The sequence below is a fragment of the Drosophila subpulchrella genome, unplaced genomic scaffold (genome assembly GCF_014743375.2).
Source record: "Drosophila subpulchrella strain 33 F10 #4 breed RU33 unplaced genomic scaffold, RU_Dsub_v1.1 Primary Assembly Seq128, whole genome shotgun sequence".
Classification (NCBI taxonomy): Eukaryota; Metazoa; Arthropoda; class Insecta; order Diptera; family Drosophilidae; genus Drosophila; species Drosophila subpulchrella.
In genome coordinates, this window is record NW_023665470.1 from 32501 (window position 1) to 40000 (window position 7500).

General features: G+C 34.7%; 1 non-coding gene across 1 annotated transcript in view; it reads left to right on the forward strand.

Moving 5' to 3' along the window:
• Positions 1–3517, forward strand: part of LOC119558680 — a 3971-nt gene extending 454 nt beyond the window's left edge. Inside the window, exon 1 of the ribosomal RNA XR_005220354.1 lies at positions 1–3517. This exon is cut by the window's left edge and continues 454 nt beyond it. This is a non-coding gene — a ribosomal RNA (large subunit ribosomal RNA).
• Positions 3518–7500: the final 3983 nt, after the last annotated feature.

Consider the following 7500-nt stretch of genomic DNA (forward strand, 5'->3'; position numbering starts at 1 on the left):
CCGTTATGGAAAATTCATCATTAAAATTGTAATATTTAAACAATATTATGATAATAGTGTGCATTTTTTCCATATAAGGACATTGTAATCTATTAGCATACAAAATTTATCATAAAATATAACTTATAGTTTATTCAAATTAATTTGCTTGCATTTTAACACAGAATAAATGTTATTAATTTGATAAAGTGCTGATAGATTTATATGAATACAGTGCGTTAATTTTTCGGAATTATATAATGGCATAATTATCATTGATTTTTGTGTTTATTATATGCACTTGTATGATTAACAATGCGAAAGATTCAGGATACCTTCGGGACCCGTCTTGAAACACGGACCAAGGAGTCTAACATATGTGCAAGTTATTGGGATATAAACCTAATAGCGTAATTAACTTGACTAATAATGGGATTAGTTTTTTAACTATTTATAGCTAATTAACACAATCCCGGGGCGTTCTATATAGTTATGTATAATGATATTTATATTATTTATGCCTCTAACTGGAACGTACCTTGAGCATATATGCTGTGACCCGAAAGATGGTGAACTATACTTGATCAGGTTGAAGTCAGGGGAAACCCTGATGGAAGACCGAAACAGTTCTGACGTGCAAATCGATTGTCAGAATTGAGTATAGGGGCGAAAGACCAATCGAACCATCTAGTAGCTGGTTCCTTCCGAAGTTTCCCTCAGGATAGCTGGTGCATTTTAATGTTATATAAAATAATCTTATCTGGTAAAGCGAATGATTAGAGGCCTTAGGGTCGAAACGATCTTAACCTATTCTCAAACTTTAAATGGGTAAGAACCTTAACTTTCTTGATATGAAGTTCAAGGTTATGATATAATGTGCCCAGTGGGCCACTTTTGGTAAGCAGAACTGGCGCTGTGGGATGAACCAAACGTAATGTTACGGTGCCCAAATTAACAACTCATGCAGATACCATGAAAGGCGTTGGTTGCTTAAAACAGCAGGACGGTGATCATGGAAGTCGAAATCCGCTAAGGAGTGTGTAACAACTCACCTGCCGAAGCAACTAGCCCTTAAAATGGATGGCGCTTAAGTTGTATACCTATACATTACCGCTAAAGTAGATGATTTATATTACTTGTGATATAAATTTTGAAACTTTAGTGAGTAGGAAGGTACAATGGTATGCGTAGAAGTGTTTGGCGTAAGCCTGCATGGAGCTGCCATTGGTACAGATCTTGGTGGTAGTAGCAAATAATCGAATGAGACCTTGGAGGACTGAAGTGGAGAAGGGTTTCGTGTGAACAGTGGTTGATCACGAGTTAGTCGGTCCTAAGTTCAAGGCGAAAGCCGAAAATTTTCAAGTAAAACACAAATGCCATACAAATATAATTATATTATATAAATCAAGCTAATTAATATACTTGAATAATTTTGAACGAAAGGGAATACGGTTCCAATTCCGTAACCTGTTGAGTATCCGTTTGTTATTAAATATGGGCCTCGTGCTCATCCTGGCAACAGGAACGACCATAAAGAAGCCGTCGAGAGATATCGGAAGAGTTTTCTTTTCTGTTTTATAGCCGTACTACCATGGAAGTCTTTCGCAGAGAGATATGGTAGATGGGCTAGAAGAGCATGACATATACTGTTGTGTCGATATTTTCTCCTCGGACCTTGAAAATTTATGGTGGGGACACGCAAACTTCTCAACAGGCCGTACCAATATCCGCAGCTGGTCTCCAAGGTGAAGAGTCTCTAGTCGATAGAATAATGTAGGTAAGGGAAGTCGGCAAATTAGATCCGTAACTTCGGGATAAGGATTGGCTCTGAAGATTGAGATAGTCGGGCTTGATTGGGAAACAATAACATGGTTTATGTGCTCGTTCTGGGTAAATAGAGTGTCTGGCATTTATGTTGGTCACTTGTTCCCCGGATAGTTTAGTTACGTAGCCAATTGTGGAACTTTCTTGCTAAAATTTTTAAGAATACTAATTGGGTTAAACCAATTAGTTCTTATTAATTATAACGATTATCAATTAACAATCAATTCAGAACTGGCACGGACTTGGGGAATCCGACTGTCTAATTAAAACAAAGCATTGTGATGGCCCTAGCGGGTGTTGACACAATGTGATTTCTGCCCAGTGCTCTGAATGTCAAAGTGAAGAAATTCAAGTAAGCGCGGGTCAACGGCGGGAGTAACTATGACTCTCTTAAGGTAGCCAAATGCCTCGTCATCTAATTAGTGACGCGCATGAATGGATTAACGAGATTCCTACTGTCCCTATCTACTATCTAGCGAAACCACAGCCAAGGGAACGGGCTTGGAATAATTAGCGGGGAAAGAAGACCCTTTTGAGCTTGACTCTAATCTGGCAGTGTAAGGAGACATAAGAGGTGTAGAATAAGTGGGAGATATTAGACTTCGGTTTGGTATCGCCAATGAAATACCACTACTCTTATTGTTTCCTTACTTACTTGATTAAATGGAACGTGTATCATTTCCTAGCCATTATACGGATATATTTATTATATCTTATGGTATTGGGTTTTGATGCAAGCTTCTTGATCAAAGTATCACGAGTTTGTTATATAATCGCAAACAAATTCTTTAATAAAACGGTGCATTTATGTATTTTTGATTTGAAAATTTGGTATAACTCCAATTACTCAGGTATGATCCAATTCAAGGACATTGCCAGGTAGGGAGTTTGACTGGGGCGGTACATCTCTCAAATAATAACGGAGGTGTCCCAAGGCCAGCTCAGTGCGGACAGAAACCACACATAGAGCAAAAGGGCAAATGCTGACTTGATCTCGGTGTTCAGTACACACAGGGACAGCAAAAGCTCGGCCTATCGATCCTTTTGGTTTAAAGAGTTTTTAACAAGAGGTGTCAGAAAAGTTACCATAGGGATAACTGGCTTGTGGCGGCCAAGCGTTCATAGCGACGTCGCTTTTTGATCCTTCGATGTCGGCTCTTCCTATCATTGTGAAGCAAAATTCACCAAGCGTTGGATTGTTCACCCATGCAAGGGAACGTGAGCTGGGTTTAGACCGTCGTGAGACAGGTTAGTTTTACCCTACTAATGACAAAACGTTGTTGCGACAGCATTCCTGCGTAGTACGAGAGGAACCGCAGGTACGGACCAATGGCACAATACTTGTTCGAGCGAACAGTGGTATGACGCTACGTCCGTTGGATTATGCCTGAACGCCTCTAAGGTCGTATCCGTGCTGGACTGCAATGATAAATAAGGGGCAATTTGCATTGTATGGCTTCTAAACCATTTAAAGTTTATAATTTACTTTATAAACGACAATGGATGTGATGCCAATGTAATTTGTAACATAGTAAATTGGGAGGATCTTTGATCACCTGATGCCGCGCTAGTTACATATAAAAGCATTATTTAATACAATGACAAAGCCTAGAATCAATTGTAAACGACTTTTGTAACAGGCAAGGTGTTGTAAGTGGTTGAGCAGCTGCCATACTGCGATCCACTGAAGCTTATCCTTTGCTTGATGATTCGATAATAAAGATGTTGCAAGCGGGCATAATCATTATGCTTGCTTGCAGCATCGCACGCCACTTTGTTTGTGGTGTGTAAGGTAGGGAAGAAGAAATATAAAAGACCTAAATTGGAAACATCAATATATAAGTAAATATTGAACAAACAAAATGTATCGTCATCTTATTAGTGACGCGATGATAAAGTGGCAAACATATTCCATGTATAAATATTCCTATGGTATTAAAATTCAAGTAAAGAGGACATATATAAAAGTTTGTATATATGGTTCATTCAATGGTAGCAGCGGTTGGTTGGTTGGTGTCTGCTCCTCTTATTGTTCAAAACTTATGTTATGGTAGCAAGTCTATATCGTCATATTATTAGTGACGCGAAAAAGTAGTGGCAAAACATATTCCATGTATAAATAAATATTCCTATGGTATTGAAATTCAAGTAAAGAGGCCATTCAAGTAAAGAGGACTTATATAAATATAAGTATATATAATGGTAGCAGCGCGGTTGGTTGGTTGGTGTGTCTGCTCCTCTTATTGTTCAAAACTTATGTTATGGTAGCAAGACTGTATCGTCATATTATTAGTGACGCGAAAAAGTAGTGGCAAAACATATTCCATGTATAAATATTCCTATGGTATTGAAATTCAACTAAAGAGGACATATAAAATTACTATCAATGGTAGCAGTGGTTGGTTGGTTGGTGGTTGGTTGGCGGCTGCTCCTATTATTGTTCAAGACTTATGTTATGGTAGCAAGTCTGTATCGTCATATTAATTATTAGTGACGCGAAAAAGTAGTGGAAATCATATTCCATGTATAAATAGATTCCTATGGTAATGAAATTTTCAAGTAAAGAGAGGACCATTCAAGTAAGAGGACATATAAAAAGTAAGTATATGTTCCTCCAATGGTAGCAGTGGTTGGTTGGTTGGCGGCTGATCCTCTTATTGTTCAAAACTTATTTTATCAATATGAGTTTGGCAATACAATAAAGAAGACCAATCTAATCCATATAAAACTAAATGTATTATATGGATATGCTTAGGAAACCCATATATTCATAAAAAAAAATTATGTATAGAAAATTATACATATATCTTTTATATAAATGAATCGTATGGATATCGCCTTATGGTAGGTATAATAACTTTTTAAGGCATAATAATGTATAATATAGAAAATATACATTGAAATATAAATGCATTTTTATAGATATGGCGGCATATAAGTGCCATATACACAAGAATAAATAATAGAATTTACCAATATATAATTAAAATGAGATATATAAACCTAGTGAGGGGCTGCACTAGTATATGAATCGTATGGATATGGCTTATAGGTATAATACCTATAAGGCATAATAATGTATAACAAGTAAATATACATTGAAATGTGAATGCATTGTATGGATATGGCATATAAATGCCATATATATAGAAATAAATTGTATATCAATGATATAACAATTATAAACCTAGTGAGGGGCGGCACTAGTGAATGAATCGTATGGATATGGCTTATAGGTATAATACCTATAAGGCATAATAATGTATAATATAATAAATATACATTAAGATATGAATGGATTGTATAAATATGGCATAGAAATGCCATATACATAAGAATAAATGGTAGAATTTACCCATATATCACTGAAACACGATATATAAACCTAGTGATAGCTGGCACTAGTACTGTAAACAGGCACGCAATAGTGCGTGGGGTAAAAAACTACTATAGGGAGGTGGTCGTTGGCGGGCCCCTCCTCGTATTGGTCAAAACTTATGTTATGCATATGAATTTGTCAATACTATATAGAACGCCAAGCATATCCATATAAACTATGGATATGCATAGAAATCCATACAAAAGTAAAAAAAATTATGTATAGAAAAATATACATATATTTATATAAGTGAATCGTATGGATATGGCTTATAGGTATAATACCTATAAGGCATAATAATGTATAACAAGTAAATATACATTGAAATGTGAATGCATTGTATGGATATGGCATATAAATGCCATATATATAGAAATAAATTGTATATCAATGATATAACAATTATAAACCTAGTGAGGGGCGGCACTAGTGAATGAATCGTATGGATATGGCTTATAGGTATAATACCTATAAGGCATAATAATGTATAATATAATAAATATACATTAAGATATGAATGGATTGTATAAATATGGCATAGAAATGCCATATACATAAGAATAAATGGTAGAATTTACCCATATATCACTGAAACACGATATATAAACCTAGTGATAGCTGGCACTAGTACTGTAAAACAGGCACGCAATAGTGCGTGGGGTAAAAAACTACTATAGGGAGGTGGTCGTTGGCGGGCCCCTCCTCGTATTGGTCAAAACTTATGTTATGCATATGAATTTGTCAATACTATATAGAACGCCAAGCATATCCATATAAACTATGGATATGCATAGAAATCCATACAAAAGTAAAAAAAAATTATGTATAGAAAAATATACATATATTTATATAAGTGAATCGTATGGATATGGCTTATAGGTATAATACCTATAAGGCATAATAATGTATAACAAGTAAATATACATTGAAATGTGAATGCATTGTATGGATATGGCATATAAATGCCATATATATAGAAATAAATTGTATATCAATGATATAACAATTATAAACCTAGTGAGGGGCGGCACTAGTGAATGAATCGTATGGATATGGCTTATAGGTATAATACCTATAAGGCATAATAATGTATAATATAATAAATATACATTAAGATATGAATGGATTGTATAAATATGGCATAGAAATGCCATATACATAAGAATAAATGGTAGAATTTACCCATATATCACTGAAACATGATATATAAACCTAGTGATAGCTGGCACTAGTACTGTAAACAGGCACGCAGTAGTGCGTGGGGTAAAAAACTACTATAGGGAGGTGGTCGTTGGCGGGCCCCTCCTCGTATTGGTCAAAACTTATGTTATGCGTAAACATATGATTTTGTCAATACTATAAAGAAAACTTGTTTTGTACATACAAAACTAAATGAATTATATGGATATTGAAAAATAAATGGCATTATATCCATATAATGAAAATATACTTGTATTCTCTTATTATAAGAGAGAATACCGTATAGTTGGTTGGCAAAGACAATTGAAAATACCCGAATTGCAGATGATGGGTTCAAAAACTACTATAGGGTGGTGTAGCAAATAATATGAAGATGATATATCCATATAATGGATATACACTAGTATTCTCTTATTATAATAGAGAATACCATATAAATGGTTGGCAAAGACAATTGAAAATACCCGAATTGAAGTTGACGGGTTCAAAAACTATTATAGGGTGATGTAGCAAATAAAATAATGAAGATATATCCATATAATGGAATTATATGTGTATTCTCTTATTATATGAGAGAGTACCAAACGGTTGATTGGCAAAGACAATTGAAAATACCCGAATTAAAGATATTGGGTCCAAAAACTACTATAGGATGGTCAATGGGCCGGCCATCTACTATTGACGTGACAAAATACTGTCTGTCGGTAGAGAAGATATTAATCCGTCAAATTTGTTTCTTTATTCATTTATGAATATGAGACTTGGCTCCACGGTTAATATTTTAAGCCCAAAGATAATAATGTTGAAACAAAGGCCAAGGTTTCTATTATACATAGAATAACAAATTGTTTCCGAACTTTATCGTTAATCCAAATAAATAATTACAATTGAGGCAGGCTAATAATGATATATATTTTGTATTGATAATCTTGATATATATGTATATTGGTCTGCCATTATCACATACTGAGTTATGTGATAATTCCCTGCGGGGATAAATTAAAAGAGGTGTCCCTATATTAAAAGAAAATAATATATATATATATTATTTTTTCTAACGTACATATCATATATGCGCTCGGTTTTATATTATATATTACCAAAGAGTCTTATATGAA